Here is a 17,694-nt window from a genome sequence, read left to right on the forward strand (position 1 = left end):
CTAGTACCCATTAGTTATTTTTTCTGATCCTCTGCCTCCTTCCACTCTTATTATTAGATTATTAATGTATTATTTTTCATTAGCAAAATCCAACATGTAGAAAGAGATTTGTAGGTTACAGAGCTCTTTCACATTTAATTTCTCACACGATGCTCATAATAACCCTACAAAAGAGGAAACTAACACAGATTGAGCTAGGAGGTAGTATGTGGCACTTTGTCAGATATCTCAGTGACAATCATGCAAGATAGGTTTTATCATCCACATTGTATAGATGAGGAAACTAATAGAAAGGTCGTAGAGCTTCCCCATAGAGGAGTTAAGGCTGGAGTCCAGCTCTGTGCAAGTCCAAAGTAAATTTCTTCTTACTACACCAGGTTGAGATGTTGACCCCATGAAGGTTGCTATCAAAATTCACTCTTATGTTGATGAATATTTATCAGAAACCCAGAAATCTGGTCCTAGGGAGAAGATTTAAAGGACATGTAAATTTCTTAGGATGTTTGTCAGCACTACCCAGTAAGCAGCCCAGAAGCCACAGAGGATGCTGGCCCGTTTACAAGTTCAGGGTGAAATTCAAAGGCACAAAGATGCCACAAGGAGCAGAAGGGATGCCAAAAAAGAAGCACCCTTCTGTGTTGGAGGGCAGATTTGGGGGTAGAAAGAAATAGAAAAGGAGTGGAATCATTGCTAAAGGGGTAGAAGATCCAAGGAGGAAACTGCCTACCTCACAACTTGCTGAAAGCCAAACTTGGGTGCCCCTAAAGCCCCCTCCATTTCCACATTTCCTTCCCCAGACAACCAGCGGAGGAAAAGAAAAGCATCTGGATCCCCTTCGCCCGTCTCCAGGTCTCCCAAAGGAAGAAGTCCTTGGGAACCCATACTGTGTGATCCAGGGTCCTTCACTGGCCTCTCCCTCAGGTCATCCAGTTGCCAATTTGTTGCTTTGGCTTAGTTTCACCATTAGCAGTACTCTTCTTGGACACAACCTCCAGAGTAAAAGAAAATGCCGGACATGACGGCTCACAGCTGTAATCCCAGCACTTTGGGAGGCGGAAGTGAGTGGATTGCCTGAACACAGGAGTTCCAGACCACCCTGGGCAACATGGTGAGACCCCAGTCTCTACTGAAACTACAAAAAACTACAAAAAAAGCTAAGTGTGGTGGCGCACACCTCTAGTCCCAGCTACTGGGGGGTTGAAGCATGAGGATCGCTTGAACCCAGGGGCAGAGGCTGCAGTGAGCCGAGATTACAACATTGCACTCCAGCCTGGGCGACGGAGCAAGACTCCATCTCCAAAAACAAAAAAACAAAAAAAAAAAAAAAAAGAAGAAGAAAGAAAGAAAGAGAGAGTGTGAGAGAGAAGGAAATAGGGAAAGAAGAAAGGAGGGAGGGAGGGAGGGAGGGAGGGAGAGAGGGAGGGAGGGAGGGAGGGAGGGAGGGAAGGAAGGAAGGAAGGAAGGAAGGAAGGAAGGAAGGAAGGAAGGAAGGAAGGAAGGAAGGAAGGAAGGAAGGGCAAGAAAGAGAAAAGATCTTTAGGGAGTACCAGCTCTTAGTCTGTCCTCTAGAACTATTAATACATCAAACACACACACACACACACACCACATTTATTTTTCTTTCCTGAACAATAGTATGTTTACTAATCTTGTAACTCCTTCAGTGGGGAGCCAGAAAACCATCCACACAAAAAGAAAGGAAAAAATTATTCAGAATCCTGTTCCTGCCCGTTTTAACAGGGCCTTTCACTTAACAATAATTTATAGATTGTATTTTATTTGAAGCCTGAGTGTCCTCACATTCTTCATATACAGAATATAATTTTCTCACTGAAGACCTAACAGGTTTCCTAATCTAGGCAGCCTGACACTAGAATTAGGTCCTTAATGAATATTTGTTGAATGAACACGAGTCAGGTGTTACAAACCAGGACTTTGAAATTGCCATGCTGATGAGGATGTCCCCTAATGCTAGTTAGGCATCTCTGCTTGGATAATCTAGTCTTTTTGATTGTTAACAACTTTTTAGGCTATAATACTCATATTTTCAAAAATAGGTTTAATTTATAAACCTGAGGTAATACGAAACAGAGTATGTGAAAGTGGTCTAAAAATTAGAAAGCACTATACAGTTGCTATTATAATAAAAACGTTCATAGTTTGTAGTGCCTTCCTGTTTTTCTCAAATGAAATTCAGGGTCATTGACTCTGGAATTTGTTCTTGAAGTTGATAATTAGCTAGAGACTAAAGGGTACTGACCTTACAGAAAAACTTAGAATCTGTCTGTTATCTGAGACAGTAGCATTATATAGAAATTATTCCAACTCTTCCAAATGTATAAGATATAAAAATGAGAGATTCAGAAGGTTTTTTTTTAAAAAAAAAGGATATGATTTTTGTGTTCTAGGAAAGGGTCTTACTCTGTCATCCAGGCTGGAGTGCAGTGGTGTGATCACTGCTAACTGCAGCCTCAAGCTCCTGGGATCAATCAATCCTCCCGCTTCAGCCTCCTGAGTAGTTGGGAAGACAGGTATGTACCAGGATGCCTAATTTTTCTTATTTTCTTTTTTTTAAAGACAGGGTCTCACCATCTTGCCCAGGCTGGTCTCGAACTTCTGAGCTTAAGCAATCCTCCTGCTTCAGCCTCCAAAAGTGTTGAGATTACAGGTGTGAGCCATCGCCTGTATATACTGATATGTATATCAGTGGTTGTGTCAGTGTTTTTTCTGGGCACACACCTATAGTCCCAGCTACTCAGGAGGCTGAGGTGAGAGGATCTAAGGGGGAAGGATTGCTTGAGCCTAGGAATTTGAGACCAGCCTGGGCAACACAGTGAGACCCCAATTCTAAAAAAACTCAAAACTTTAAAAACTCAAACAAAGAGGCCAGGTCCAGTGGCTTACACCTGTAATCCCAATACTTTGGGAAGCCAAGGTGGGAGGATCACTTGAGGCCAGGAGTTCGAAACCAGCCTGGGCAAATAACAAAACCCTGTATCTACACGAAGTAAACAATAAAAAAGTACCCAGGTGTGGTGGTGCGTAACTGTGGTCCCAGCTACTTGGGAGGCTGAGGTGGGAGGATAGCTTGAGCCTGGGAGGTCAAGGCTGCAGTGAGTCATGATCACACCACTGCACTCCAGCTTGGATGACAGAACAAGACACTGGCTCAAAAAAAAAAAAAAAAACCACACAAGCAAAAACCCAAGCCATTCTGGCATACCATTTAAGTTAAAGGCGTTTGAAAAATAACAGGGATGCTGAAGTGAGAGTATCACTTGAGCTCAGGAGGTTGAGGCTACAGTGAGCCATGATGGTGCCACTTCACTCCAGCCTGAGCAACAGAGTGAGACCCTGACTCAAAAAAAGAAAAAAAGAAAAACAGCAGGTGCAAAAAGATCACTCTAACCTTTGTGCTGTTTCTTTTCCTTTCTTTTCTTTTCTTTTTTTTTTTTTTTTTTTTTTTTTTTTTTTTTTTTGAGATAGGGTCTTACTCTTTTGCCCAGGCTGGAGTGCAGTGGCACTATCACAGCTCACTGCAGCCTCAACCTTCTGGACTCAAGCGATCCTCCCACCTCAGCCTCCCAAGTAGCTGGGACTACAGGCATGTGCCACCACACCCAGCTAATATTTGTGTTTTTTGTAGAGACAGGATCTTGCCATGTTGCCTAGGCTGGTCTTGAACACCTGGGCTCAAGTCATCTGCCCACATCGGCCTCCCATAGTGCTGAGATTACAGGCATAAGCCCGGCCTTGTGCTGTTTCTTAAACGCAAAAAATGAAATTCCCATGTGAAAGAAGCAGCATCCTTATTTTTAAGGACAAGAAGTCAAGACCAAGAGAATTCTGTACAGAACTTGTTAAAATAACTCTTACCTTTTAAGTCCTCCCACATAATTTAGTTGCTTCATCATAACTTACCACTCTTTGTCCAATTCAGTATATAAGGAACTGACTCGAACTGTTTCTTTTCTTGTGTGCCACCTAAAACTTGCATTAAATATATTTGTGCCAGGTGCGGTGGCTCATACCTGTAATCCCAGAACTTTGGGAGGCCCAGGCAGGCAGATCACCTCAGGTCGGGAGTTCAAGACCAGCCTGGTAAATATGGTGAAATCCTGTCTCTACTAAAAATACAAAAATTAGCCAGGCATGGCAGTGTGCACCTGTGATCCCAGCTACTTGGCAGGCTAAGGCAGGAGGATCGCTTGAACCCAGGAGGCAGAGGTTGCAGTGAGCCAAGATCGAGCCACTACACTCCAGCCTGGGTGACAGAGTAAGACTCTGTACAAAAAAAAAAAAAAGGAAAAAGAAAAAAGAAAAGAAACAGCACACACACACACACACACACACACACACACACACAATTTGGATGCTTTCTCCTGTTAATCTGTTTTATGTCATTTTCATTCTCTAGCCCAATCAGGAGTCTTAAGAGAGCAGAGGTGGAGTTTTGCTGTACCTACAAGCTGAATTTGCCCATATGGCTTGTTTTCTTTTTTTTTTTTTTTTTTTTTTTTTTTTTGAGACGGAGTCTGGCTCTGTTGCCCAGGCTGGAGTGCAGTGGCCGGATCTCAGCTCACTGCAAGCCCCGCCTCCCGGGTTCACGCCATTCTCCTGCCTCAGCCTCCCGAGTAGCTGGGAGTACAGGCGCCCGCCACCTCGCCCGGCTAATTTTTTTTTGTATTTTAGTAGAGACGGGGTTTCACCGTGTTAGCCAGGATGGTCTCGATCTCCTGAACTCGTGATTCGCCCGTCTCGGCCTCCCAAAGTGCTGGGATTACAGGCTTGAGCCACCGCGCCCGGCCATGGCTTGTTTTCTTAGGACAGAATCCTAGACGTGGAATTGCTAGGTCTAAAGATATAATTATTTTTAAACTTTTTGATACCAATTTGCAAGCAGCCTTAAAAAAAAAAAAAAAAAGGCCAGGTGTAGTGGCTCATGCCTGTAATCCCAGCACATTGGGAGGTCGAAGCGGGCGGATCACCTGAGGTCGGGAGTTGGAGACCAGCCTGGCCAATATGGTGAAACCCCATCTCTACTAAAAATACAATAAATTAGCCGAGCATGGTGGTGGGCACCTGTAATCCCAGCTACTTGGAGGCTGAGGCAGGAGAATCGCTTGAACCCAGGAGACAGAGTTTGCAGTGAGCTGAGGTCGCGCCACTGCCCTCCAGCCTGGGCACGACAGAGCGAGACTCCATTTCTTTAAAAAAAAAAAAAAGAAAGAAAAAACAAAAAAAAAAGTCTTGTCCAACAGAGCAGGCAGCCTTTGGCTAGAGGTATTGAGGTATAGTTTACAATTAATAAAATGTACTCATATTAAGGGAACAGTGCAATAAATTTTGACAAAGGTATGTAATTACTTCATTCATGATATGCAGGGAGTTTTTTTATTATATGACTCTGTAAATATTAATCACCATTAAGCCAAGTAGTCTATTTTAATTATATTTCCTTTTTTGCACAAATTTTTTTATTTTTCCAGTTCACAATTGCTTCTGATTTTCTTATGAATACTTGACTAAGTCCTTCCACACCCTCCAACAGCTCTGTAAAACAAAGTCAATATATAATTTCTATATGGTCAAACCTATTAATTTATGTGGCTTTTTGTTTTGTTTTCCTTGAAGATACCTGTACTGGAGTTTTCCGACCTCCTCATCTACTCTGGATTGCTTGTTCTCTCCACCTGCTCCCCCACAGTTGCCCTGGGACTTGTCTTTGCTGTCATCCTAAGCATTCCCTTTGCTCTCTGCCCTGCCAATACCCTGTTTCTGGTCTTCCATGTCTTCCTCTTTCTTGGTATACTCCTTTTTTTTTTTTTTTACCTTTTGTATCTGAAATTTAATGGCATTTTATTATTATTATTATTATTATACTTTAAGTTCTAGGGTACATGTGTACAACGTGCAGGTTTGTTACATATGTATACTTGTGCCATGTTGGTGTGCTGCACCCATCAACTCGTCAGCACCCATCAACTCGTCATTTACATCAGGTATAACTCCCAATGCCATCCCTTCCCCCTCCCCCCTCCCCATAATAGGCCCTGGTGTGTGATCTTCCCCTTCCCGAGTCCAAGTGATCTCATTGTTCAGTTCCCACCTATGAGTGAGAACATGCAGTGTTTGGTTTTCTGTTCTTGCGATAGTTTGCTGAGAATGATGGTTTCCAACTGCATCCATGTCCCTACAAAGGACACAAACTCATCCTTTTTTATGGCTGCATAGTATTCCATGGTGTATATGTGCCACATTTTCTTAATCCAGTCTGTCACTGATGGACATTTGGGTTGATTCCAAGTCTTTGCTATTGTGAATAGTGCCGCAATAAACATACGTGTACATGTGTCTTTATAGCAGCATGATTTATAATCCTTTGGGTATATACCCAGTAATGGGATGGCTGGGTCATATGGTACTTCTAGTTCTAGATCCTTGAGGAATCGCCATACTGTTTTCCATAATGGTTGAACTAGTTACAATCCCACCAACAGTGTAAAAAGTGTTCCTATTTCTCCACATCCTCTCCAGCACCTGTTGTTTCCTGACTTTTTAATGATTGCCATTCTAACTGGTGTGAGATGGTATCTCATTGTGGTTTTGATTTGCATTTCTCTGATGGCCAGTGATGATGAGCATTTTTTCATGTGTCGGCTGTATTCATGTCTTCTTTTGAGAAATGTCTGTTCATATCCTTTGCCCACTTTTTGATGGGGTTGTTTTTTTCTTATAAATTTGTTTGAGTTCTTTGTAGGTTCTGGATATTAGCCCTTTGTCAGATGAGTAGATTGCAAAAATTTTCTCCCATTCTGTGAGACATCTTCTAGTAGGAGCTTCCTGAGAAAGGGCACAAGGAAGGTAAATCATGTGAGACTGCCCAAATGAAAAATAGTCGTTCTCTCACATATGATTGATGATCTAGGTATGCATAGATAATTATAGTATTCAAGTTGAAAACAACATTCTTTTAGAATTTTGAATGTAGTATTCTATTATCTTCTAGTTTACAATTGCTATTGAGAAATCTAATGTGTAGGCAGTTTTTTATCTGCCTTTCCAATGTTTTTTAAGAACCCATTCTGCACCAGGCATTCAATTAGATGTTAGGAGTATACAAACCTGAATACTCCTGAATACAAACCCGAATGGTAAGAACTTAATAAGTAGCTATTGTATTATGTAGCCAGTTTCTTTTTTTTTTTTTTTTTTTACCTTGAGTCACAGAAAAACACAATAGAGAAATCAGAAGTTTAATGAAAGTGCTTTGGACAATTTCTAACATAAATTACAATGCAGAACTTTTAAAAAATCCCAACCTAGCCAATCTCTAAATGTCCCATATCCAATCCATTATCAAGTGTTAACATTTTTACCTTTAAAATAGATCTTCTTAAAGTATAATTTAAAAAAAATAGATCTTGATTCAGCTAAGCTATGAGGACGCAAAGACATACAGAGTGATATAATGGACTTTGGGGACTCAAGGGGAGGGTTGGGAGAAGGGTGAGGGATAAAAGGCTACACGTTGGGTACAGTGTACACTGCTTGGGTGATGGGTGCACTAAAATCTCAGAATTCACCGCTATAGAACTCATCCATGTAACCAAAAACCACTTGTACCTTAAAAGATATTGAAATTTTAAAAAAGAAGAAAAGAAGAAAGACCTTATCTTTTTACCTTAAATAGGAAGAAATCACAACAAAGAAATCCATGCTTTATTATAAAAAACAGAACAGAGATTGCGCACCATGATTAGTCAGAAAGTAGGTTTTCTTTTTATCTCTGAATTAATTAGTTTTCAGATCAGCTGCATTATCAAAGGCAAAAATAGCAACGGCATATACAGGAAGTAAATGTATTTTCTATTATATAACGGTCTAGTCCAGGGATAATATGGTGGCCCCCAAAGTATTAGGGACCGAGGCACCCTCTGTGTTCTTGTTCTGACATCCTCACATGTTAACTTCTCCATGTTCCTTGAAAGGGTGTTCTTTTTCGGCTTCTGGCAGAAGAGCTTCTGACATAGCAAGACGTGGTGATTAGTTTTCATATCAATAATCAACATCCAAAGTGATTCTGATGCAAGTGTCCTTGGACCACATTCAAAACAATTAAGCATTGTTTCCCATGTTATGACTCTCAGAACACTAATTTTGCAAGATGCTCCGTATAAAAAGGATTCTGTTGATAAATAAGTTTGGAAAACAGTACTTAACATATCCCCGTTTTGGAAATCACAATGATTATTAGGATATTTTGAACGTAAATAAGTGCTGCAGTAAAGAAATCTGCTCAATGGCCGGGCGCGGTGGCTCAAGCCTGTAATCCCAGTACTTTGGGAGGCCAAGACGGGCGGATCACGAGGTCAGGAGATCCAGACCATCCTGGCTAACACGGTGAAACCCCGTCTCCACTAAAAAATACAAAAAAAAAAAAAAAAAAAAACTAGCCGGGCGAGGTGGCGGGCGCCTGTAGTCCCAGCTACTCGGGAGGCTGAGGCAGGAGAATGGAGAATGGCGTGAACCCGGGAGGCGGAGGTTGTAGTGAGCCGAGATCCAAACACTGCACTCCAGCCCGGGCAGCAGAGCGAGACTCCGTCTCAAAAAAAAAAAAAAAAAGAAATCTGCTCAATGTTATACAACCCAATGTTTCTCAATCTTATTTGAACTCAGCATTGTTTTTTCAGGTGACTTATTAAACTCTGTAGGAAATGCTGTTTAAGAATCAGACTGGGGACCCTTTCGGCTTTCCGCTGGGAGGAGGCCAAGGTGCAACTTTCTTCGGTCATCCCGAATCTGGGTTCATCCGACACCAGCCGCCTCCACCATGCCGCCGAAGTTCGACCCCAGCGAGATCAAAGTCGTATACCTGAGGTGCACCGGAGGTGAAGTCGGTGCCACTTCTGCGCTGGCTCCCAAGATCGGCCCCCTGGGTCTGTCTCCGAAAAAGGTTGGTGATGACATTGCCAAGGCAACAGGTGACTGGAAGGGCCTGAGGATTACAGTGAAACTGACCATTCAGAACAGACAGACCCAGATTGAGGTGGTGCCTTCTGCCTCTGCCCTGATCATCAAAGCCCTCCAGAAACCACCAAGAGACAGAAACAGAAAAACATTAAACACAGTGGGAATATCACTTTTGATGAGATCGTCAACATTGCTGGACAGATGTGGCACTGATCCTTAGCCAGAGAACTCTCTGGAATCATTAAAGAGATCCTGGGCACTGCCCAGTCTATGGGTCTATGGGCTGTAATGTTGATGGCTGCCACCCTCATGACATTATAGATGACATCAACAGTGGTGCTGTGGAATGCCCAGCCAGTTAAGCACAAAGGAAAATATTTCAATAAAGGATCATTTGACAAAAAAAAAAAAAAAAAATCAGATTGGGTAAAATTGGGAAGAAATCATTAAAGTTAGCAAGTAAGGGATCTTTAGTATCTTTAAATAGAGCAATTTCAGTTGAAGGGTGAGAAGAAGGCAGACGATAATAAGTTATGGAATGAACCAGAGGTGCAGTGCATACATTGAATGTACAACTATATTTTCCAAAAGGATAGTGAAAGAAAGAAAGGTGCAACACAGCTTCAGGAAGAAAAAAGTAGCCAGGAAGAGGGAGAACTTGCAAATCCAAGAGAAATAAGAAATAACTGGATCATCAAGTGGAATGGAGACTGCAGAGGGAGATGAAGAGGAAGGGCTGAGAGAAGCTGCAAGAGACTTGTTCTGGGGACCCAGAAACCCATAATACCCTACTGAAAATCAAATCCCTTGGAAATGCGCAGAGACACAGAGATAGCAACAAAAAAAGGGATAAATACACTCAACATGAGGAACTCACCTCTCTCTCTGCCTCTCTCCCCATCTCTCTCTCTCTCTGTCTGCCCTAGTCTTCTAGTCTCCAAACTCCCAGTCCCCTGTGCCCCTTCCTGGGATACCATGTTGTTCTTCATCATCTTGCTAGAGGTGATTTGGATCCTGGCTGCAGATGAGGGTCAACACTGGACATATGAGTGCCCACATGGTCAGGACCACTGGCCAGCCTCTTACCCTGAAGTGTGGAAACAATACACAGTCCCCCTTCAATATCCAGACAGTGCGACGATTGACCCTTAGATGACTGCTCTGCAGCTCCATGGATATGACTGGCCTGGCACTGAGCCTTTAGACCTGCACAAGAATAGCTACACAATGCAACTGTCTCTGCCCTCTACCCTGTATCTAAGTGGACTTTCCAGAAAATATGTAGCTATCCAGCTCCACCTGCACTGGGGCCAGGATGATCCCCAGGGGGCTCAGAACACCAGATCAACAGTGAAGCCACTGTTACTGAGCTCCGCATCATGCATTATGACTCTGATTCCTGTGATAGCTTGAGTGAAGCCGCTCAGAGGCCTCAGGGCCTGACTGTCCTAGGCATCCTAATTGAGGTGAGTGAGACTAAGAATATAGCTTATGCCAGCCTGGCCAACATGCTGAAACCCCATCTCTATTAAAAATACAAAAATTAGCCAGGTGTGGTAGTAGGCACCTGTAATCCCAGCTTACCTGGGAGACTGAGGTAGGAGGAGAATCGCTTGAACCCGGGAGGCAGAGGTTGCAGTGAGCTAAGATTGCACCATGTACTCCAGCCTGGGAAACAGAGCAAGACTCAAAAAACAAAAAACAAACAAACAAAAAGGATATAGCTTATGAACACATTCTGGGTCACTTGCATGAAATCAAGCATAAAGATCAGAAGACCTCAGTGAGACAGCTGCTCCCCCGACAGCTAGGGCAGTTCTTCCTTTACAATAGCTCACTCACAACTTCCCCTTGCTAGTAGTGTGCCCTGGACAGTTTTCAGTCCAAGGGCCCGGATATCAATGGAATAGCTGGAAAAGCTTCAGGAGACATTGTTCTCCACAGAAGAGGGGCCCTCCAAGTCCTGGTACAGAACTACTGAGCCCCTCAGCCTCTCAATCAGCAATGACCTTTGCTTTTTTCATCCAGGTGGGATCCTTGTATCCTACAGGTGAAATGCTGAGCCTCGGTGTAGGAATCTTGGTTGGCTCTGTCTGACTTCTGCTGGCCGTTTTTTTCATGGCTAGAAGGATCCAGAAGAAGAGGCTGGAAAATCAGAAGAGTGTGGTCATCACCTCAGCATGAGCCACCACTGAGGCATAAACTCCCTCTCAGATACCTTGGCTATGGATGCCTTCCTCTTGTGCCTCCAGGGGTGCTTTCCCCTCATGTCTCACCACCCCGCAGGGAACCTCTAAAATGGGGTGCAGGGATTGGCCAGGATTACTGTAGGAGTAGTAGGCACTCCTTCCTCTGGACATCCCCTATAGAGAAGTATGGACCCAGGCTCTCATTCCAGGAAGAACAGCAGAGCCTTCAGCCCCTCAAAACATGTAGAAGGAGATCAGGGGATCCCTGTGTTGTTAGTGCAGAGAATAAACTGTTTAATTTTAGGGGAAGTTTGAGATGTACCCCCAAAGTCCTCCACCCCCTCACCTTTATGTCCCTTTCCCTAGATATATTGCAGGATCTACCCTTAGGAGAAAGAGTTGCTGTTGGGGTTGTATATTTTTGCTCAACATATTTGGAAACTAAAGTTTCTGGAGAAAAAAAAAAGAGATAAGAAATAACTGATGAAAAGTCCCAAAGGCAGCAAGAAAGAGGTGGGGTCAAGAGGGCAAGTAAAAATGTAAAGAGAAGAAATACTGTTTTCGTTTCCTCAAAAAAGAGAAAAGGTGAAAATATGAGTACAGATATGTGTTTGGAAGTGAAGGAGCAGGGCTGGAAGAGAGCTGGTTTTCTCTGTGAAGTAGGAAGGAAAATCACCTGCTGAAAGTAAGGAGAAAAGAAAAAGGAAGATAAAGTTTTGGAACAGCACTTCTGGGAAATAACAAACTTTGCTAAGAATTAGTAAAAAGGTTGTTGAGCAATACTCAATGCTGAGTTGAATATTGAGTACATTTTTTTTCCATCCTCGCTCAGTGATCCAGGAGGAGAACAAGCAGGTGCTTGGATTCATCTAGGGTTGAGGATTAATGGGGTAATGGGGCAGATAAAGAGGAACAAAGGACCTGAAGGCCCTTGTGACATTGAATGATAACTTAGTTTTCAATAAAAGAAAAAAAGGCCGGCGCAGTGACTCACACATGTAATCCCAGCACTTTGGGAGGGGTGGATCACCTGAGGTCAAGAGTTCGAGACCAGTGTGACCAACATGGTGAAACCCTGTCTCTAAATACAAAAAATTAGCCAGATGTGGTGGCACATGCCTGTAATCCCAGCTACTTGGGAGCCTGAGGCAGGAGAATCACTTGAACCCGGGAGGTGGAGGTTGCAGTGAGCCAAGATTGTGCCACTGCACTCCAGCCTGGGCAACAAGAGCGAAACTCTGTCTCAAAAAGAAAGAAAAGGAGAAGAATGGGGAAAACCTAAGGTTGGAAGCATCTAAGATATGTGTGTTCAAAGAGATTGTTCAATATTTCAAAGCTTTAGGTGGTGATTACATTAATTCTTGGGAATGAATTGTTGGAGTGAAGTGGAGGGGAAGTCTGCTGCAGTAAAGGATGTCTAGGAATTGCAAAGCTAGTTTAACAAGGTATATGATGAGCAATGGCTACTTTTAAATCTTGGCTCTGTCCCTTAACAACAAATGAATTTGAACAAGTTGCTAAACCGCTAAAACTTCTGTGTCTGTTTTCTTATTTTTTTTAAAAAAGGAGCAAATTATAACTAACTGGTAGGAGCAATGTAAGAAGACAACGTATGTAGACTGGGCATGGTGGCTCATGCCTTTATTCGCAGCACTTTGGGAGGCTGAGGCAGATGGATCACTTGAGGTCAGGAGTTCGAGACCAGCCTGGCCAACATGGTGAAACCCTGGCTCTAGTAAAAATAAAAAGATTAGCCGGGAGTGGTGGCGGGTTCCTGTAATACCAGCTACCCCAGAGGCTGAGGCAGGAGAATTGATTGAACCTGGAAGGCAGAGGTTGCAGTGAGCCAAGATTGCCTCACTGTACTCCAGCCTGGGTGACAGAGCAAGACTCATCTCAAAAAAAAAAAAAAAAAAAAGACAACATAGGTAAAATATCTGGCACAGTAGGCTCAATAAGTAGGAGCTGCTATTACTGGACTGGTCGACTATAAGGATGTCATAGACACCTGGAATTATGGCAGAAAAGAGAACAGAAAGGAGCTGGGCATGGTTACAAGCACCAGTAATCCCAGCTGCTCAGGGGGCTAAGGCAGGAGGATCACCTGAGCCCAGGAGTTTGATGCCAGCCTTGGCAACATAGTGAGGCCCTGTCTCAAAAAAAAATAATAATAATAATTTTTTTAAAAAGAAAAAAGAATATAAAGGAAAAGATTAAGCTGTGTGTTTAAGTCCTCAACAAATCTGAGGGTCCGCCTTGTAAGTTGCTAAAGGGGAGTATGGAGATTTGAGAGAACCCAAGCGATGTTAAGTCCCTGGCGGTGCCTTCTGGGAAGTACTCTCTTCTCTATCCTCCGGATTCTCATCTTAAGTGGGTATTGAAACTTCTGCTTCCAACCATGATGAAATAACTGGAACCACACTTTCCTTCCTGCCTTAAACAACTAGAAAACTGGACAAAATATGGGAAACAATGATTTATAAACATTGGACAACAGGTAGCATAAGTGGTCATCTTTGAGAGAAGGGAAACAAAGTAAGCTCTTCAAGTTTCCCAGCTCTCTACCTAAAAACAGGAAAAACAAATAGAACACAGGTGTTTCAGAGTTTAGGAAGATCAAAGCAGCTAGAATTTGTGGGGCAGTGCCAGAAAGAAGGGAACTATTGGCCGGGCGTGGTGGCTCACACCTGTAATCCCAGCACTTTGGGAGGCTTAGGCAGGTGGATCACAAGGTCAGGAGATCGAGACCATCTTGGCTAACACGGTGAAACCCCGTCTCTATTAAAAATACAAAAAATTAGCCGGGCGTGGTGAGGGGCGCCTATAGTGCCAGCTACCCGGGAGGCTGAGGCAGGAGAATGGCGTGAACCCGGGAGGCGGAGCTTGAAGTGACCCGAGATCACACCACTGCACCCCAACCTGAGCAACAGAGCAAGACTCTGTCTCAAAAAAAAAGAAGGGAACTATTAAAAAGAGAATTTTGGATATTTGAAGAGATTCCTCCCTCTATTCTCCCTCTATTTCCCCCAGCTTTATTGAAGTATAACTGACAAGTAAAAACTGTATGTATGTAAGGTGTACATTGTGATGTTTTGATATACATATATATATTGTAAAATGATTACCATGATCAAGCTAATTAACATATCGATTACCTCACATGGTTACCATTTTCTTGTGTGTGTGGTAAGAACATTTAAGATCTACTCTCCTAGCAAATGTCAAGTATGCAATACCGTGTTGTTAACTATGGGAACCATACTATACAATTAGAGCTCCAGAATTTATTCATCCTGCATAACTGGAACTTTGTACTTTATGACCGACATCTCCCCATTTCCCTCCCTCTCAGCTCCTGGAAACATCATTCTACTTGTAGAATAGGCTGAGTACTGATCTGCAGTGTTCAGCAATGAGGAAACTACCCAGGGCAAGGGGAAAAACCACCAGAAAGGAGTAGGCAGGAAAATCCCTTGACCTCATATAGGACTGGGAATAGTTTGGGTTCCCAGCAGCCAGCGTGGACAGATCTTATAATATAGGGTATTGTGTAGGGTCCTCAGAAGGCTATTGCCTCAATAATGGGGTCAAATTAGCGCTAGGCTAGTGGCTGCTCTGGGCCGCCATGACAAAGCTTAAAAGCAAGCCTCTTGTGCCTCTGCACTCCAGCCTGGGCGACAGAGCGAGACTCCATCTCAAGAAAAATAAATAAATAAAATAAATAAAAGCAAGCCTCAGAAGAATCAAACCAATTCCAAATAACTTATCTTGTCCCAGAACAAAACTCTTGAAATATTCAAAGTAATACAACAAAGTGTATCACCTAGTAAAGTAAAATCCACAATGTCCAGGAGCCAATAAAAAATTATCAGGCATGCAAAGAAGCAGGAAAAGATAAGCCATGATCAAGAGGAAAACCAGTCAAAAGAAACAGACCCAGAAAACACACAGATGATGGAATTATTAGACAAAGATGTTAAAACAGTTGTTATACATATACTTCCTATGCTTAAAAGGTAAAGTGTAAACATGATGAATAGGAAAATGGAAGATACATAAAAGATCCATATCGAGATGGGTCTAGAGATGAAAAATTTAGTATCTGAAATTAAAAATAAACTGAATGACATGAACAGGTAGATACTACAGAAGAAAATATTAGTGAATGTGAAGACATAGCAGTAATTTTAAAGAAACTACAGATGAAACACAGATTTAAAAAAGACTGAGAAAAAGTGAATTGAATTAGTGGGCTTTGGGGTAATATCTAGTGACTGAACAGATATGTAATTAGAGTCTCAGACGATATAGCAGTTGGGAGGTAGAAAGAAAAAATGCTGGAAGAAATAATGGTCAAAATTTTTTCCACATTCGGCCAGGCATGGTGGCTCATGACTATAATTCCAACACTCTGTGAGGCCGATGCAAGAAGATCGCTTGAACCCAGGAGTTTGTTACCAGCCTGGGTAACATTAGTGAGACCTCCTGTCTCTAAAAGTAAAAATAAATTTAAAAATTTAAAATATATTTTCCAAATTTGATGGAAACTACAAGCTTACTGGCCCAAGAAGTTCAATGAACTTCAAGCAAAATAAACATTAAGGAAATGACACTGGGCCGGGCACAGTGGCTCACACCTGTAATCCCAGCACTTTGAGAAGCCGAGGCAGGTGGATCGCCTGAGGTCAGAGGTTCGAGACCAGCCTGGCCAACATGGTGAAACTCTGTCTCTACTAAAAATACAAAAATTAGCCAAATGTAATGGCACATGCTTGTAATACCAGCTACTACTCAGGAGCCTGAGGCAGGAGAATCGCTTGAACCCGGGAGGCGGAAGTTGTAGTGAGCCAAAACTGCGCCACTGTACTCCAGCTTGGGTGACAGAGCGAGACTCCATCTCAAAAAAAAGAAAGAAAGAGAGAAAGAGAGAAAGAGAGGAAGGAAGGAAGGAGGGAGGGAGGGAGGGAGGGAGGGAGGGAAGGAAGGAAGGAAGGAAGGAAGGAAGGAAGGAAGGAAGGAAGGAAGGAAGGAAGGAAGGGCGGACACATCCTAATCAAAAGACCAAAAAGCTGTGAAAAGAAAAAAATTCTAAAGGAGGTGGTGAAGAATACGCCTTCTTCAAAGATTATTCAACTTTTACAGCCTGATTTCTGCAAGTTTGGGAGAACAAGATTTGCTTTATTTTAACAAAAACTTTTTAGGCCAAACTTCCTGACGTTTCTTCAGCAATACTTATATTTCAAAAGCTTACAAGACAGCCAGGCGCCATGGTTCATGCCTGTAATCCCAGCACTTTGGGAGGCCGAGGCGGGCAGATCAGAAGGTCAGGAGTTTGAGACCAGCCTGACCAATATTGTGATACCCTGTCTCTACTAAAAATACAAAAAGTAGCCAAGCCTGGTGGCGGGTGCCTGTACAGAGTCCCAGCTACTCGGGAGGGTGAGGCAGGAGAATTGCTTGAACCTGGGAGGCGGAGATTGCAGTGAGCCAAGATTGTGCCACTGCACTCCAGCCTGGGCAACAGAGTGAGATTCTGTCTCAAAAAAAAAAAAAAGCTTACAAGACATTTAATCTGTTTGCTTCTTCTATTCAGTACCATGTGCCAATCAATAGCCACAGCCAGGATTCCTTTCTAGAGAGAGTACTTAAGCCTATTTCATTTATCTCTTTTCTTTCCTGCCCCAAACCCTCTTTTCTCAATTTAGTGTCAGTTGTCTTGAAACTATCTGAAACAATTGGGCATGATTGAAAGAAGATCTTTGCCTGACTGAAATGTCTCAGTGACAGTCCTCTGAGCTACAAGTCTTGTCTCGGCTATTACAGTACTGAAGCAGTTGGCTTTTAGAAATCTTTAGGTCCCCTGGACTCTATTCCCTTCCTTTGCTTGCAAACCAGTAGATTCTGGTGTGAGCTCATCTCTTTTTTGAACATACCTAGCCACAAACAGCCAGCAGCAGCCAACTCACAGTTACATTCTGGCTCATTCCATCTACCTTCCCTAGAAGTACCAGTACCATAAGAATTGTGTCTGCTTGTCAAGTTACCACAGCAACAGTTTTACCAAATATTTTGCCATGGCATAGGAAGAGGCTCCGTCGTTCAGTCAATGATATCAGTTCCTAACCTCCTGCTTTGCATCTACTAAGCCAATCCCTATGTTTTAGGTGTTGGATTTCTAAATTAGGGTAAGTTAAGCTAGTTTATTAAACAGATCCAAAATGTAATAGTTTACACACAATAGAAATTTTTTTTGCAATTTACCTAACAGTTCAGAGACATCTAAGTAAAATGTTCAAAATCTGTAGGAGCAGGGTTGGGGAAGAGGGGACTCAGCTCCACATGGTTACTGAAAGACTCAGGCTGCCATCTTCAACACATGGTTTCCAAGGAGGCTCCCAGCATGACCCTCCCAGTCATCCAGAGAAGAAAAACAGCAAGAAGTTTTCATTGGTAAGGCATGAAATGGTTCACATCACTTCTCTTCCCATTCCAGCAGAGATAACTTAGTTGAATGCCACAAAGAACTGCAAGG

The 17,694-nt window shown here is 42.8% G+C and overlaps 2 pseudogenes; both read left to right on the forward strand.

Moving 5' to 3' along the window:
• The first annotated feature begins 1,478 nt into the window (after positions 1-1,478).
• On the forward strand, positions 1,479-9,390 carry LOC139357479 (large ribosomal subunit protein uL11-like; annotated as a pseudogene).
• A 396-nt stretch (positions 9,391-9,786) lies between these two features.
• LOC105492963 (carbonic anhydrase 14-like) lies at positions 9,787-16,095 on the forward strand (annotated as a pseudogene).
• The last annotated feature ends 1,599 nt before the right edge of the window (positions 16,096-17,694 follow it).

Source organism: Macaca nemestrina, chromosome 1 (assembly GCF_043159975.1).
Source record: "Macaca nemestrina isolate mMacNem1 chromosome 1, mMacNem.hap1, whole genome shotgun sequence".
Taxonomy (NCBI): domain Eukaryota; kingdom Metazoa; phylum Chordata; class Mammalia; order Primates; family Cercopithecidae; genus Macaca; species Macaca nemestrina.